Source organism: Teleopsis dalmanni, chromosome 1 (genome assembly GCF_002237135.1).
Source record: "Teleopsis dalmanni isolate 2A chromosome 1, ASM223713v2, whole genome shotgun sequence".
Lineage (NCBI taxonomy): Eukaryota > Metazoa > Arthropoda > Insecta > Diptera > Diopsidae > Teleopsis > Teleopsis dalmanni.
The window spans coordinates 39,840,606-39,860,291 of NC_051846.1; the positions used below are offsets into that span (position 1 = coordinate 39,840,606).

General features: G+C 28.4%; 1 protein-coding gene across 1 annotated transcript in view; it reads left to right on the forward strand.

The window, feature by feature from the left end:
- The window catches only part of LOC119675073 (Down syndrome cell adhesion molecule-like protein Dscam2), a 186,431-nt gene that overhangs the window by 132,260 nt on the left and 34,485 nt on the right, over positions 1–19,686 (forward strand). The window lies entirely within an intron of this gene.

Here is a 19,686-nt window from a genome sequence, read left to right on the forward strand (position 1 = left end):
TAACAGTATTTATACTAATATTTTTATTTGTGGTTGTGATAAAATTTTTCGAATTTTGCATTAACCCAATAAATATAGCGGCGAATATTTGTCTTATTGACATTGCTTCAAATTCTAGTTGCGTTCACTAATATTTGAAACGGTGACTGCATTAAAAATGATTTATATTAATTATATTTAGTATATGCTGTGTATCGCTTCTTAAATGATTAAAAAAATTTCAACACCATTTTTTTCAATTCTTACTCATACATTGTTTAAAAAATATATAGTAAGCCTAGTTAAAATGAGTGGGTGAATCGTTAAACAATTCATTGGCAAATCGCCGAAACAATTAACCGTCACTTCGCCGATATGCTCTAAAATATTTGCCGACACATCACCGACACAATTAGCCGTCACATCGCCGAAATGCTCGATAGAATTCGCTGGCACATCGCCGAAATTATTAGCGGCACTTCACCCAAACTATTTATCGGCATTATGCCTAAAAGATTAGCCATAAATTCGACGAAACGAGTCGCCGGCACATCCCTGAAAGCATTAACCGGCATATCGCCGAAAAGATTAGCCGTAATTTCGCCAAAACGAGTCGCCGGCACATCGCTGAAACGATTAGCGAAACGATTAAATTCAGCGGAACTTCGACAAGGCGATTCACCAGCACATCGTCGAAACGATTTATAGATAAGAATTTATTTCTTTTTAATGTATTCCAAATATAGATAGAATACATAACACAGATAGATCAAATAGTTGTAGATCAGATACGCCAGATAGACAGAAATGTTCAGTAGAGCTCTTTGTCCAAGATGCATCCGTCGATTCAGCTGTTCTTATCATCGATAAATCGATACCTTTTGCAATGGAGTTTACATTAGTGAAGTTATGTATAAACGTAGACTTACAGTCCTCCACAAATATGCAGTATCCACTTGAAGACCAAGGTTGATCCAAGAACAATTTTCAACAGTCCCCCGCCCAACATCATTCAGGAAGAACGACGATTCCCCATTCTGCCAAAAATGTTCAAGCTTAGTTTAGTATATAGCCAATAATAGTTACTTATCACCCAATTAATCTGTGCCCAAACTGCTCTTCTTTCTCCCATAACGTCGTCCTACTGTTCATTTGACACAGTACATACGCAAACCTCCATCCAATTGATCTTTGGATCCATCCCATTGAAATGACCAGGTTTCTCCGTCTGGACCCGAGTTAATTTAAATTTAAACACCACTCATCACCAATCCACTACTACTCCGCAATTCGGCGTCCCTACTTTCAATCAACCATTATATATTCACATTCTAAACCACGTATTCGTCTAATAAATTCTTTCATGTTATTTGCTATCTAGATCCCTGCGGGTTGCAACAACAACAACGCTATCCATCTAGTAAGAGTCTAACTCAATACAGTTTAGAAAATTCTGTTACAAAGGGTTTTCGAAATAGACTTAATTATAACTAAATAATGGTCATTTCAATTATTAAAAATTAAAAGTTTTTGAAATTTAAAAGCTTATTTGAATTGAACATTTTTTATAGTAAAAAAAATTATTATTAGATAGTTGACTTAAGGCACAGTTAATCGGTAAGTACCGTAAGAACTTAAGTCGAAGCGAAATGCACAACCAATCATTTCTGTGTAATTGATAGGAATCGAATAAACCAAGTTCGCCGTTTTTAGTTGTTTCATTACTAACAAATACACAAGTATTTGTAGGTAGTTTTGCATTTCGCTTTGATTTAAGTTTTTACGGTACGTACCGACTAACTGAACCTTTATGCTCCTTTGCTAACGCAGCAAAGATCTTTCATCTAACCACATATTTTATGGCTTATACATATTTTAAGCTTTAATTGACTACTAATAATACTGCTACTATATAATATAGTAATTAATTTATATATATATATACAACTAATTTCAGTATATATACTATGTGTTAACTCTCAATTGAATTTCAAATTTTTAATAGTGGAATACTTAAAGGTTTACTATAAAATGTTTATGTTTTTCAGTGATGAACATGAATCCGTTAATAATGAACTGTCATTTCCATTACTTCATACATTCAGTGATGATTTTTCTGTGCAAATAACTGAACATCGATACAGAATACCAGTTATTGCTCAAATTAAGTTTTAAGTGTAAACACAAGAGAAAAAAATGGGATTTTTTATTATGAGTTATAAGTTACTGCCTTATATATGAATAAAGTATTTTAACATTAATTATAGCCAATAATGCACACACATTTGAACAAAATTTTTATTGTATATATTATAATTTTTTTAAAGTTTATGTAAACTTATACATATTTTTAAGTACGGATATGTCTATCTGAATCCATTAATGTCCGCAGCAGAAATTATATGAGTAGATGGTGAATTCGGTTCACTAATTAAAATTTTTGCGAAAATGTTCTGAGCATTAAGCAAAAAGTTTCCTTTATGTTAAATTAAATACAAACAAAAGATTTTCATAGCTTTTGAGTAAAAATAATAAAAGTTTAATGAAACTTTGCTGTCAATAATGTGAAATGTTTGTACTTCAGCTGTATTTCAGCTGAATATAGTATATCTATAAGTATACTTGTACGAATGTATAACTGAAAATACTTCATCATGTTACGGATATTGAGCCACAAGTTGATTTCAGTTATAGGTTAATTCATTGAGTTGCAAATTTCAGTGTTGTCAGTCGCAGGCGATCAAAACGTATTTCTCATTTCCTCTTAAAATATTTTTCATTTCCAATGGTTTATTATAATGCAGAATTCTTTTATTGTAGACAGCAAGCAGCAGTGAAGTGAAGTGTAGTGAAGTTGAAAAATAATTTCATTTAAATATCAATTCAAATATGGAAAGGATATTTCAACAAATCCATTTATTTAAATTATTTTTTTAATTTTTATTAAAAATGTATAAATGCAGCTAATAATTCTTCATAGAAAAAAAAACTAACATACTAGAATTAACTGTTGGAATTTAAAATGAAACAATATTGTCCTCACAAACATTAAAAATGTAAATTTTTAAAGCAAAAAAAAAACGAAAAAAAAATTGGAATGAAAAGGAAAAAGTTGTTGCAAAAGGATAAATATAAACAAAATGCTTGGAAGGATGAACAAATTGTGCTGGTTTTGTTACTGTGTGACGTTGCGAAGCACAGAGAATTACGGAAGCTTGAATAGAAAAATGCTGATGTTGATTACGCTGATGATAATGACTGTGATTATAAGCAAAAATACTAACAAACACACGCAAACTCATCCAAGCTCATATGTTACACTGCCGCAGCATTTTAGAAAGAGTTATGAGGACAGAATATCCTGGTCGCAACATATCCCCATACAACATTTATATCAACTTGTCGGTGACATAAGTACATACACTGAGGCAGAAAGATACTTCACAGAAATGTGGATACTTTTTACGTGTGCATACTATACTGACATATCCTGCTTTAAAGTTTTTTTTCCTCTCTTCTCTGCATTTATTTATTTTTACTTTATATTTTATGCTAAATGTGGACAGCAAAAGCATTAAGAATGGCAGATTTTTCCTAACAGCTCTTTTATTTTAAATTGCTACGCTTTTGGCGTTGCTTGTTCCTCTTTTTTATCATTTTTTCTTATTTTCTTTTTTTTCATATTTTTATTTTGTAATGTTCTACACTAGCATTTCAGTGCTGTAAGAGTTTTCGGAAGGATTTTCCATTTTTGTCATGAATCAGGATTTTATTTTTTAATAACACATCTTCTTGATTGTTCTGTGCTAGCACTGCTTAAGGATAAAAATTACTTATTTTTATTTTATTTTTTTTTTATTATTTTTAAAATGTATAATTTTTAATTCACATAACAAATTTAATACCAGCTTAAGTTACATACATTCATACATATCCTTAATTGCAGATATGTATGAGCAAATCTCCATCATACAGCAATGCTAATTTATTTTGGTTTTTATTGCAGGTCTACCCTACATACGCTTAATACCAAAAGTGACTGCAGTTTCGGGTGAAACATTAAATTTGAAATGTCCTGTTGCTGGTTATCCCATTGAGGAAATACACTGGGAGCGCGGTGGACGTGAACTGCCCGATGATATACGTCAGCGTGTTCAGCCAGATGGTTCGTTGACCATAAGTCCAGTACAGAAAAATACTGATTCGGGTGTGTACACTTGCTGGGCACGCAATAAACAAGGACATAGTGCAAGGCGTAGCGGTGAAGTAACTGTCATAGGTCAGTATACAAGAGTAGTGTGTAGTTGCTTCATAATAAAAAATTGAATTACTTACATTACTTTAACGAAAAAATAAAATGCCAAAAGGAATAAGGGTTACAAAATGCTTAAGAGCTTAAAATAACAAAAAAAAAATAAAAAAAATTAATATGAAAAATTATATTATATATGTAAGTGGTTAAGGTTGACTTTTTTATAGAGTGTGAATACTCACTTTATAGTTATTTTCGTTACTGCACTATGCCGTACACAATATATTGTACAAAAATAGTGAAATTTATTATTTCTTTTTTTAAATATAAAAATTATTTTTTTATGATTTTTTGAGCGCCAAAGTAGCATTTCCTTAAAGATTTTTATTGGAGAAATATTTCATATGGAAAATATTTAAATGAAATTGTACTCGAAGATAATAAAAACAATGAAAATTAAAAATTTATTACCCATTGTCATTAAAATGGAAATAAAATTAAGTTATTAAAGCCGTTTACCCTCATTTTTACATATATATGTATGTATAAGGAAAAAAATTGTTCTTGTTGCGTTAATGAAGACGAATTAAAAATGTATAGTTAATGAACCAATGTCTGATTGAGGGACTAGTTTATCATAATTCCATATTATTATTAAAATTATTTATTTATTTACTTTTTCTTTAATTGAATTCTATCATTTTTTTTTATAAATGTTTACAACACAAAAATAATAGAAAACAAGACAATTACCCAAAATAGCCTAAGAAATCTTGTTTTATGATCAGATAATAGATTTATTGCCTGATGTATGTCGCTATGCTACAATCTGGTACTACTGGCCATAGTGCTTTTAGCTGCTTGTATGAAGACTGAATTTTCTGACAGTCCTCTTCATTTTTCTGACAGGATACATACATTCTTTACCAACCTTTGCATTGAAATATTGGAAAATACTCCTGAACAAAAATAAAATAAAATAAATTAAAATAAAATAAAATAACATAATATAACATAAAATAAAATGAAACAAAATAAAATAAAATACAATAACATAAAATAAAATTAAACAAAATAAAATAAAATAAAGTGTAATAATCTATTAATAACGCAAATAAGTTATTAAAGAAAAAAAAATAAAATAACATAAAATAAAATAACATAAAATAAAATAATATATAATAAAATAAAATCAAATCAAATAAAATAAAAAAAATTAAATAAGATAAAAGATAAATAAAAGATAAATAAAATAAAATAATTTATTAATAACTTAAGATAAGTTATTGCAAAAAGAAAATTGAAATTAGTTATATTAGGAAATAACATGTTAATAATGCATTGACTTATTGATTCTATTAAGAAATAAGTTATCCTACAAAAATAGTACTAAACAATTTCTGAATTTTCTAACTTTAATATAATACAAAAGTTACCTGATTAATATATATAGTTTCTTTCGAATTTAAACGAAATTAAATGTTAGCTTGGATTGTATGAAATGAAAGAAATCGTATAGGGAAGGATTTCAATTTCCGGATGGCCCACGATACAGTGTATAAAAAAGAATCTTACATTAAAAAAAATGTGCAGTAATGTAAATCACTATATATCTAAAGCCAATCATCTTATGAACACAATTCTTACACCTATTTATAGCTCATCAAACTTTTGCATTTACCTGGTTTTTAATTTGTTATTCTAACTCAATGGATATGGAAAATATGTATATGGAACATTATATAAAAAAACAGCAAGTTTTTTTCGAAATTTTTGAATAATTTTTTCGAAACACTTTAATTTCCCTCAAAGTTTTGTAAAATTTATTTCATTCGTTTTAAATATTTAAATACCTTATAAATTTCTAGATATATCTTCTGCGGAATTTTTATCTATCATACATTATATTCCTATAAAGCAATCATATATCTTACGTTATCGACCTTTGTAATTTACAGAAAATATATCTAATGTTTGATCTATCTGGCTATTTTGTCATGCTCTGCAGTTTTAAAAAATGTGTAGTCATTATTTTCTTAATCTGAGATATATCAGGAGATGAGAATTAAAACATATTATCAAAAACAATATCAATAACCATAATACGCTCACAGCTATTCATATACATCTACATCTATGCCTACACCTATACTTATACCTACACCTACACCTACAAATTCTATGAAAGGTGAAGTTTGGGTCTATATCTTATTAAATTGTGCTCTACAATTTTAAACCAGTTTATCTATTTTTAATTAAACTGAATAAGATCCCGAGTCCAATACCAGCACTTCTTATTAGGTTTATCAAGAACCGCTATATGCTCACGTTTATCTAGGATACATTCAGACAACAACGAATTTCGTGAAAAGTGAAGTAAAATTACATATCTTATGTAATAATGCTCTTAAATTTTCAGATAATATAACTAATATCTAGTCCAAGTGGTTTAATTATTAAACTAATTAAGATTTTGGATTTAAAACTGAAAAAAATTATAAGGCTTATTAACAGCTGTTATATGTTCAAGTTTTCTTAGAATATTTTTGGACAACTACAAAATCTGGAAAAGCTTAATTGTAATTATATATTTTATTTATTTATTCACTGTACTGAAAACTTATCTAATGTCCACTCCATTATGGTTTTTATTAAACAGATTCAGAGAAACGGAACCAAAAAATTTTGTTAGGTATATCAATAGGCGTTATTTCTTTAAGTCTTTTCTTAGCGGATTTTTCCAATGATTTTACAAAAAAAAATGGATTTTTTATATTATATTTTATATTTTTATATATTAACTCCATTACCTCACTTTTATTTGGTTGAAAGTTTATGTTGTCCTTTATGTTTAACAAACAGATAGAGTTTATTTAAGCTATTTTGTCGGTTTTTAATTTATAAAAAGTTTGTTTTCTCCATAATATTCACCGGTGAGATATAGTTTTTGATAGATAGTAATAATCTGAAAAAATAGTTTGAACCAAGTAACTCTCATAATATAATATTATTTTAAATTTTATAAAAATTTGAAAAATATATTTTCCAACAAATAGTGAAAATTAAAAATTATTACTATTTTCCACTATTTGTTTTGGTAAAATAAACATAATGTCAGTTATTTTTATCAGTCATTGTAATAATAATGCTTATTTCGTTTATATTTCCTTTCATATTATTAGTTTTTTTATGGTAATATTATCTCACTATACAAATAAAACCCAAACCCTATGCATCCCTTTTCCAACTGCACAAACCAGAGAAAACCAAATTTTCAACATTTTTCTGCAATATTGTTTCATTTGTTTTTACTAAATTTCCATGGGTTTTGTTGTTGTTTGTTTGGAGTTATAAAATTTTTAATTATGAAAATTATTCGTGATAAGACAAATGTGCATGCAAAACTTTTTAATTTTATTATTTTAATTCTGTAATTAAAATAACAACAATAATACAACAATAATAGCAGAAGAAAACAAATAATTAAATGGAGAAAAAAATATTTGTTTATCTGCTGAGCAAACTTTCGTGGCTTAGCCAGGACAATGTAGTTGAGCTGAAGCCAAGTTGAACAGATTTGACTTGATTTGAGTTGAGCTAAGTTGAGTTGAGTTGAGAGTTAAATGTCCTTAAGCGTAAATATGAAGCACAACGTCGTCATAAAATTTATAAAAGGACCCAAAAAAACTGTTGTTGTGAAATTTTTTCATTGTTTCAGACTTGAAAAGTTTCAAACATTAAAATACGTAATAATCAGAATCACTTTTAGTTTTATTAGCAAAGTTTTTAATAATGTTTGAGGGCTTACAAAAATATTTAATAATAAAAATAAAATTATATAAAAAACAAAACAAAAAAAAGGAAAAAATGTGAAAAAATTTCAATACAAACTTTATTATTTTGGGGCCGCTTAACATAAATGGAAAATGTATTTGGTTTAGCAAATGACATTAGGACCTTTCCCCCCATTTGTTGCATATTACGCCCATTTATTACTTATTTAAAACAGAAATGACATTGACTCAATAATACAAAATTGGCTTTTGCCACTTTCCTTGACGAATAAAAAACATCGCAGCAAAATATTTTTGCAAAATTTTTAAATAAACAACAACATTTGTAAGCGAAAAGGACACAAGTCAGCGATAAATGATGAAATAAATGTTGAAAAAAAAATAATAAAAAAATAAAAAACGGATATGCGACGAATTTTGTATTTATTGTCAACACTGGCACTTGTAGGGTTGCCTGACTGCTGTTATTCAAATCACTCATACGCTGCCCTCCTCGACTACAACGAAATACGGGCGAAAGTCTCGAGCTTTACATTTTTAGGCAACTTAAGATTTTTTTTTCATTTGCTCATATGTTTGTAGATATTTATTAATATTTTTTTAAGTATAAATACAGTTGTACTGCTTTGAGTTTACAGTTTGTATGCGAGTGTGTGTGAGTGTATTTTAAGTGGTTCCCTTGTATTTGTGCGCACCACATGAGTTTGCATAATTTACACTTGTCGTACTATTTGTTTGTGCTGCTATGTTTGGCTTTCGTTGTTGTTGCTGTTGTTGTTGTTATATTGTTTCTACTGCTAGTGTTTGTGTTTTTGCTGTGCGGTGGCGGACGTGGGAAATTACAATTTTTTCCTTAAGTGAAAAAACAGGCCAAGAGTGTAAAATATGTTTGGATTTGTAGCTCATTAGCTTTTTTGTTTTTGGAGGGCTTTTCTCCACAACTGAGCACTTTAACGCTTTTACATGCAAAGGCGGTTGAGTGTTCTGCGCCATGTTTTTACTGTGAAAAAACATGTTTTTGTGCACATTTCACAAATTAGTAGTTTGCGGTAAATTGGTTTGGAGCGACAGTTCAGCTCCCGGTTTCGGAACCTCGCAGAATATCTTGTGTTCTCTGCATAAATTTTCTTCATATAAAATTAATGATTTCTTGCAGTTTTTTCATCTTTTCTATAGATTTAATTCAACCAAAGTATGCAAAGCAGCACTTTTAATTTTTTTTAAATAATTTGGGAGCCCTGAAATTATTTACGAAATGGTTACAAGCTTTTCGGAATGGTTACAAGCTTCTCGTGGATGTATGCAGATCTGAGGTCAATTATTGCTTAGTCTGATGAAGTGTTATAAAGAAATTTCGCAGTTAATAGAAGTTCTGAAGTGCACTGACTCGACTAGCCTCAACATAATAATAATAATTATTCTTAAAGAACATCAATGCAAACTAAACTTAAAAAATAAAAAAAAAAAAATACAACCATAAACATGAAATTATTATAGAATTACAATAAAGTAAGATAAGAAACATATTTTAAATGAACACTGTCAAAGATCCAACGTTTGAGATTTTTTTTTAATTTGAAAATTTAAATTAATTTATTTTCCAAGACATTCGTAAAATTTAATAGAAAATGCCTCTACAAACAGAATAGTATTGAAATTTAAAAATTAAAAAATAAAAATATAATTAATTAATTTAATTATACTACAGCTGGTTTATGATTTCGTTCTAATATAAACACAGCAGTAATTTTTTAATTAAACTTTCATAGCAATAAAAACTCCAGAAATAAGCGACTAAAAGTCAGTTTACGGACTTTGGGTCGAATTGATTAAGGTGCGCTGATTCTGCGCTTCACATTTTAACGGGCACGAGTTAATCCTGGTACCTGCAAGTCTTAAAATAATTTTTACGAATATATAAATACAAAATTATTCCAGACACTGATGATGGGTATCTTGGCAATAACTCGAAACAAGCTGTATGGTCCAGGTACAATTCATTAATTAAACTTTAATATAAAATGTTTTTATTGTTGTAGTTCACTACTGTTCGAAAAAACCTCTTTAAGATATATTTTTTTAATAGAATTCATCAATTCAATAAAACACTGAAGATAGTGAGGATTGATATATAATACATGTAAAGAAGTATACCATCACGGCGACAAGGCAACCCTAATTACAGTACAGTGTTGAAATCTTTCACACTGAGCATCAGTTGTAGAGTTGTGATCAATTGAAAACGGAAGTTATTTTACATTACCTATTCTTTTACATTACCAATTAAATATTAAATATATTTAAAATATAAAACATAAATATTGTATAATATAATATAATTTTAATATAAAAAAAGAAATTAATTTTGGTTTGGTCCAGTCTGCTACATAGAAAGCTATTTCTCTGGGTAATATATTTAGATTTACTATAAAAACTGTTAATTTAAAATTATTAACTGAATCAAGTTCGAAAAACCCAGAAACAGATAGAAGAGAATACTGTTCCAGTGAATGTGTTTAACGTACTAGATGGTAACTCTAGTTTAAGTTTCCAGATATTCCATTATAATAGGGAAAAAGCACAAGTATTAGCTAGCAAGATTTGGCGAATTTTCTACAGAACTTTCCGTTTTAATTCCAACTTCTGTCAACTAAAGAAGGAAATTAACTTATTACCATGTTCTGCGATAGGCAAATAGGAAGTGGGCACATATCTCTTCAGTAGTCAGGTCAAAAGCTGCATGGCCCATAAACACGAAATGTAGAACCTTCAAATGGGTACGTACAAGTACAATGAAGTATTTTGGTTAATATCTAAGGGTTGAAAATAATTGCTTATTTAATTTAAATAACCTTGCTTTTGTTATTAAATCAATGAAGTCAAAATAAAAATCGGGACAGTTAAGTTCGTTGGTGTATTATGATGGTTAGTTTTGTAACTAAACAGATTAAAGTTTAATTAGAGATGTTAATACTTTGCCTTCCAAAGTATTAACATCCTTTTGTCCTTTTGTAAAATTTTTAAAAAATATCCACTTTATTGTATTCTTCGCGCACTCCAACTTAGTTTTCTCTTTATTATATCTAAAATTTACAACAAAAGTTTAGGGTATCATCAAGTTTCTTAGTATTTTCAGAAAATTTTCTATTCATGATTAACTGAAGGTTATACCAATAGCAACTAATTTTTTCATAGACTTTTGGGTCTCAATATATAAAGTATTTTCGATGTGGTGTTATTAATTAAATTAGAAGGGAATTGTAGCACATTAATTTGATTGAGATGAGATTAATTAAATGTTTCATGACAAATACTTATATCATTCATTGCTTGAATTAGTTATGAGTGTATGTAAAGCTTAAGGAGATATGAGTCATTTTGATATAATATTCTTATATACAGGGTCTTTCGTGGGAATGAGGTGGTTATATTTTTATTATTTATTAAAATACAGATATTAAGGAGATTTTCCAAAAAATATTAAAATAAAAACCCTGGGTGGGCAATGCTACTAGCAGAAAGTAGTTACTGTTTTAAGTTAATTTGAAAATAGTAAAAGTATTATATTTGTCGAAAAATAAGATAAATGAACAATATATTAATGAATGTTGTTTAATTCTTCTAGACTTAGAGTATGTTTCAAAGCCCTGTTGCTTCTGTAAAGAGCATTATAGATCCTGTTTTGCAGAGTGCAATTGCCTCTTCCGTAAGGGTGTACACTCCCAACATTGTATTCCACGTGCGTTAGTGTAGGGCACTATAATAGCACATGTGTGACTGACTTTACACTCTCTTCGCAGAGCCTACTGTTGACATCCGCATATATACCTAGTCTCGTAAGGTGGTATTTCAGTTTGCAGTATTCTGTTAAGATTATCGTAATGATTCTAACTTGTTCTTCGGATAATTCACCACAATCCTGGTATCTCCTATTGTTATTGGTGCCAATAAGTGATTTGGTTTGTTTTAATACTGGTAGATAATCCCAATAAAAAAAAAAGTCTGTATACTTAAGTATTAAATTTGCGGAATCGCTGTCAACACTAATAAAATAAACTATAGCATAAATAATAATTGGATAATTACTGTGCTGAAATAAGTAACATTACCTATAGTAAAGATTCATATACATACTGCATTAACAATGCGGTAAGGAAGTTGAATCTCCAGTCCAGGTTGTGGCATATGTTTCAATTGGTGGAAACATCAGCTTCAAAAACATGGAAAGTTAAATGGAACCATATCTGATGAATATGTTGATTGATCAATGAAATTTATTGCATGGTTACATAAAGAATTGATTAGCACATCAAAAAACTTAGAAGCCAGAATAGAAAATTTTAGGTGATTTAAGAATTAATGGCTTTTTATAAATAAAGCATTCAAGCTGATTAAAGTTTCGGTAGAAATAACCATAATATTTCTTATATTAAAGTAGAAATAAGCCAAATGAATAATGTTTCAAAAATCATTAACTTTGTATTAGTATTAAGAGACCTTTTTTAATTTAATTAATTGTGCACATACATATACATAGATGATTATTTAAAATTAAATAACAAAAATGTTCTTAAAATTTTTACACTTGACATTCTCCGGTCGAATCATAAGCAGCAAAATATTGAGTGAACGTTATTGCAGAAAGTACAAAGTCTATAACATAACCAAAACTGAAACTTCTGTCAAAATTAACTCCACAAATATTATGGATAGAGCAGCTGGCAGTACGTAGACTTCTTTCTATAAGCAGCACATTAATCTGAAATTAAATACAATATATTACATGAACGGTAATGGAAAACATAAAATCTTTTCTTTACCTGATACTGAGGTTTTGAAATATTTGTACCAGATGCGAATTCACAATCAAAAATGTGATTTTGTTTTAAATACATCATGAGAATAAATTCATGAAATAACTTCTTTTCCAATTCAATATATTCATGAAGTAAAGACACAATGTATATATTGAGTGTATTTCCACATATACTTGGCATGTAAACAAGTAAAGCCAAAAGAAGTCTGTATTCGAATGTAGTTAGCATATCCCTTTTTACTGAACCATACATGCTACAATGGATCAAAAGATAAACATTGTGGACTATGCTCAACATATTCGAATAAGTAATGTACAGAAACCATTTTGTGTTATTAGCGAAATTTCTTTCTATAGCATCTAATTTTTTGTACACTCGAATGAAATGCTTCAGTGTCCGGAGATAGTACTTAAGCTCAGTTTCAGTTTGGAATTGACTTGGCAAACTTTTTAGATATCTAATTATATTTCGATGGAGAGCTAACACAATCAGTTGAAATGTTTGATACATAAGAAAGAAGATAGCATACATATGTTTATAAAATTCCAATGGTGCCAAATAATCAACAAAATATGACAGAAAGGCAATAAAAAAAAGTTTAAGTATATTTAATCGCAAAATAAATTTATCGCAACTTAATTTGAAATTTGTCATCAGAAATAGTTCATTCACTACTCCAATCAGATCGTTACATAATTTTGTAAAGACAGAATACACTTTTTGAAAATGCAGTACATAATAACATCGATATAAAGAAATGGACCGAATTATATAGATACAGAAGGCAATTACTTGATATTGCATATCTCCTTTTTCATAAGTTGTATAGGTAGTAATTGCAGAATAACTGATGTACAGGTCCAACATTATGTGAAAAATCAATACAAGTCCTTTTGTAAGAAATTTAAAAACTATCCATGGTATGTTATTATTCACGTTATCCAACTTCATTTCCTTTTTATTATACATAAATTTGTAGGAACTCAGAAATTTACATATAAAGAGTAAAAATTTACAGGAAAAGTTTAGAGTCTTGTCGAGTTTTTTCTTATTATTAGATATAGTATACATGTTCACTGATAGTTATTTCAGTAGCAACTAAACTTTTTGGGGACCTCAGCTCAGTAAATATGAATCAATACAATTGAACACCACATTCAATGTGATTTTATTGATGATATTATATTAAATTATAAACCATTAATTTAATTAAGACGATATTAACTAAATGTCTTAATTTCGAATGATAATTACAGTTATTAATTTAATGAGTTCAATTTTAAGGCAAGATCTTAACATATCAGAATTCAGTGTCAAACATCAAAGTAACAGAAAACAGAAAATTATAAACTACAGGTTGACAGTAAATAATTTAATCCAACACCATTCCCATATAGTTTTAGATTTCTTATATATTATACTTAACGACATTTGCAACTATGCAAGAGTTCATAATTTTTTTTTTGTATTTTTATTTTTTTAATTTGAAATCTGTTAAGAAATCTCAAATATTTGAAAAAAAACTTTTCAAAATAGACTTAGAGCCTTGTCATTTTTTCTTATTTGTATAGGTCTAGTTAATACTTATAATGTATTTATGATGTCCTTATGTGCAATACAAATTGTTGCAAAAACCTGATAAATATATATAAAGTTACACTCATTGTGTATCTAATAAAGGTTTTTCGGTCAAGAAAATTAATTACAGAAAACGGAATATCATTTAAGTCAAACTAGAATTCTGAATAGGCAACTTTTGGTGATTTAAGGATTAATGATTTTTTATATTAAAAAATAGTTATCTTGGTAGAGATAACTATACTATATCTCATTAGGGTGCCATTAAGGTATATGGGCAATTTTTTTTTCGTGAAATCGGTTGACGGCACCCCCCAGATCGGTTCATTTTACTAAAAAAATAATCTGTGTAAAGTTTTATTTCAATTGGATAAGTGGAAATGGTGCCCCAAGAGCGTCAAAGTTTGGAAAATAACGATTTTTTCCATAAAATTCATCTTTGATAGCTTATATCTTCGACATATTTAATTTTACATAAAAACTGTCTTCCTAAATGTTATAGATCTATTAAAAATAAACAATTCACTCATACAAAGTTTTTCTGTATCTCTAATAGTTATTGAATAAAAGCAAATACAAGCTGAAATCTCCCTATTAAATTTAGGTAAGTTCAATGAATGAATTGTCTACTAAATTTGCTACAAAATAAGTCCAATACTTGTAGAGTTATATACATAAGTGAGTTTCTGTATTATTCATTGGAATGCGAAGTGAATTTTAATTCAAAGTGATTACATTAAAAAGTGTAAAGTCTGAAAGCCCAAATGTTGAACTATTTCAACGATTTCAGAAGTTTTGGCCGAAAATAAACGTTGATAAGTTTACAGTCGGCTTAGAAAATGAAAAAGTAAGAAAATCGTTAAATATGGATGATGTGTTACGAATTACAAGTTTCCTTTATAAGATTCGTAAGGATAACCAACCAAGAGATGATTATAAGGAACTTCTTGATCTTGCATTAATATTTTTAGGAGAAAAGCCGAACTGCAGCATAAAGTTTCGATCTCCTGGGGCTATACATCATGCAAGATGGATGGCGAAAGCCATGTATGCATTAAAAATGTTTTTATTTAGGAAAGAGTTTAAATTATCTACAGAAAAAGAAAATGCTCTTTGCGATATATCTATATTTATTATTAAAGTGTATGTTGAAGTGTGGTTTAATGCTTCGTCATCAGTCAAAGCTCCATTCCAAGATTTTAACCTTCTAACTACTCTCAGTCAATATGAAAAAATTGATGAAGATATATCTAGAGCTACTTTGGAGAAATTATGTAATCATCTGTGGTATTTAAGCTCTGAGCTTGTTGGTTTGGCATTTTTCGATTCAAGTATACCGCCTGAAACAAAGAAAAAGATGGTTTTGAATTTGAATATAGAAAGTGATGGCATGGACAACAAGAGAGTATTAATAGATCGTGCAAAAATAACTGAATTCATCGAAAAGGGAGTTGAACAGTTTGTATGCAAACATACTAAAAACATTTTTAATCGTTTTAAGTTGTGCGATGACTTTTTGAAAGTATGTCCTACAAAATGGTCTGAAGACCTTAGTTTTATTCAAGCTAAAAAAACGCTTTTAAGCTTGAAAGTAGTAAACGATACGGCAGAGCGAGGAGTGAAACTAATGCTGGACTATAATCCAATTTTAACAAAAAATGAGAATCAAAAACAGTACATTTTAAAAATTGTTAACGATTACCGCCGTCGTTTTCCAAATTGTAATAAGGATACTTTGCTCCAACAATTGTAACTAAAACTAGAATTAGAATTAGTACCTTTTTATTAGAAGAAATATTAAATTTTAGATACATTGAATTTATTTTAAATTTTTTAGAAATATTAATTTTTTTTTTTTAGAAATCGGGTGACTTAGCTTGTATTTGCTTTTATTCATTAACTATTAGAAATACAGAAAAACTTTGTATGAGTGAAACCTATTTTTAATAGGTCTATAACTTTTAGGAAGACAGTTTTTATGTAAAATTATATATGTCGGAGATATAAGCTATCAAAGATGAATTTTATGGAAAAAATCGTTATTTTCCAAACTTTGACGCTCTTGGGGCACCATTTCCACTTATCCAATTGAACTAAAACTTTACACAGATTATTTTTTTAGTAAAATGAACCGATCTGGGGGGTGCCCCGGGCAATTTTCCGACTTTCGAAAATTAATGGCACCCTAATATCTCATACTAAAATAGAAATAAGCCAAATCAATAATGTTTCAAAAATCTTTAACTTTGTATTAGTATTAAAAAACCTTCTTTATTTTAATTAATTGTGCACATACATATACATAGACGGTTATTTAAAATTAAATAACAAAAATGTTATTAAAATGTCTACATTTGACATTTTCCGGTCGAATCATAAGCAGCAAAATATTGAGTGAATGTTATTGCAAAAAGTATAAAATCTATAATATAACCAAAACTAAAACTTCTATCAAAATTAATTCCACAAATATTATAGATAGAGCAGCTGGCAATATGAAGATTTCTTTCTATAAGCAGCACATTAATCTGAAATTAAATACAATATATTACATGAACAGTAATGGAAAATATAAAATCTCTTCTTTACCTGATACTGAGGTGTAGAAATATTTGTACCAGATGCGAATTCACAATCAAAAATATGATTTTGTTTTAAATACATCATGAGAATAAATTCATGAAATAATTTCTTTTCCAATTCAATATATTCATGAAGTAAAGAAACAATGTATATATTGAGTGTATTTCCACATATACTTGGCATGTAAACAAGTAAAGCCAAAAGAAGTCCGATTTCGAATGTATTTAGAAAATCATTTTTCTCCGAACCATACATGCTACAATGGATCAAAAGATAAACATTGTGGACTATGCTCAACATATTCGAATAAGTAATGTACAGAAACCATTTTGTGTTATTAGCGAAATTTCTTTCTATAGCATCTAATTTTTTGTACACTCGAATGAAATGCTTCAGTGTCCGGAGATAGTACTTAAGCTCAGTTTCAGTTTGGAATTGACTTGGCAAACTTTTTAGATATCTAATTATATTTCGATGGAGAGCTAACACAATCAGTTGAAATGTTTGATACATAAGAAAGAAGATAGCATACATATGTTTATAAAATTCCAATGGTGCCAAATAATCAACAAAATATGACAGAAAGGCAATAAAAAAAAGTTTAAGTATATTTAATCGCAAAATAAATTTATCGCAACTTAATTTGAAATTTGTCATCAGAAATAGTTCATTCACTACTCCAATCAGATCGTTACATAATTTTGTAAAGACAGAATACACTTTTTGAAAATGCAGTACATAATAACATCGATATAAAGAAATGGACCGAATTATATAGATACAGTAAGCAATTACTTGGTATTGCATAGCTCCATTTTGATATGTCGAATAGGTAGTAATTGCATAATAACTGATGTATAGGTCCGACAGCATGTGAAAAGTCAATACCAGTCCTTTTGTAAGAAACTTAAAAACTATCCATGGTATGTTATTATTCACGTGATCCAACTTCGTTTTCTTTTTAATAAACTTAAAATTGTAAGAACTCAGAAATTTGCATATAAACAGTACAAATTTACAGGAAAAGTTTAGAGTTTTGTCGAGTTTTTTCTTATTATTCGATATAGTATACATGTTCACTGATAGTTATTTCAGTAGCAACCAAACTTTTTGGGGACCTCAGCTCAATAAATATGAATCAATACAATTGAACACTACATTCAATGTGGTTTTATTAATGAAATTATATTAAATTATAGACATTAATTTAATTAAGACGCTAATAGCTAAATGTTTTAATTTCGAATGGTAATTACAGTTATTAATTTAATGAGTTCAATTTTAAGGCAAGATCTTAACATATCAGAATTCAGTGTCAAACATCAAAGTACTAGAAAACAGAAAATTATAACCTACAGGTTCACAGTTAATTATTTAATCCAACACCATTCCCATATGGTTTTAGATCTCTTATATTATGCTTAACGGCATTTGCAACTATTCAAGAGTTCATAATTTTTTTTTTGTATTTTTATTTTTTTAATTTGAAATCTGTTAAGATAATCTCAAATAATTGTAAAAACACTTTTCAAAAAAGACTTAGAGCCTTGTCATTTTTTCTTATTTGTATAGGTCTAGTTAATACTTATAATGTATTTATGATGTCCTTATGTGCAATACAAATTGTTGCAAAAACCTGGTAAATATATATAAAGCCACACTCATTGTGTATCTAATAAAGGTTTTTCGGTCAAGAAAATTAATTACAGAAAACGGAATATCATTTAAGTCAAACTAGAATTCTGAATAGGCAACTTTTGGTGATTTAAGGATTAATGATTTCTTTATATTAAAAAATAGTTATCTTGGTAGAGATAACTATACTATATCTCATATTAAAATAGAAATAAGCCAAATCAATAATGTTTATAAAATCTTTAACTTTGTATTAGTACTAGAAAACATGTTTTAATTTAATTAATCGTACACATACATATACATAGATGGTTATTTAAAATTAACTAACAAAAATGGTATTAAACTGTTTACATTTGACATTCTCCGGTCGAATCATAAGCAGCAAAATATTGAGTGAATGTTATTGCAAAAAGTATAAAATCTATAATATAACCAAAACTAAAACTTCTATCAAAATTAATTCCACAAATATTATAGATAGAGCAGCTGGCAGTATGTAGACTTCTTTCTATAAGCAGCACATTTATCTGAAATTAAATAAAATATATTACATGAACAGTAATGGAAAACATAAAATCTCTTCTTTACTTGATACTGAGGTGTAGAAATATTTGTACCAGATGCGAATTCACAATCAAAAATGTAATTTTGTTTTAAATACATCATGAGAATAAATTCATGAAACAACTTCTTTTCCAATTCAATATATTCATGAAGTAAGGACACAATGAATATATTTAGTGTATTTCCAGATATACTTGGCATGTAAGTCCCTAAAGCCAAAAAAATCTTGAATTCGATCATAGTTACATAATATCCTGTTTCTGTACCATACATGCTACAATGGATCAAAAGATAAACATTGTGGACTATGCTCATTATATTCGAATAAGTAATGTACAGAAACCATTTTGTGTTATTAGCGAAATTTCTTTCTATAGCATCTAATTTTTTGTACACTCGAATGAAATGCTTCAGTGTCCGGAGATAGTACTTAAGCTCAGCTTCAGTTTGGAATTCAATTGGCAAACTTTTTAGATATCTA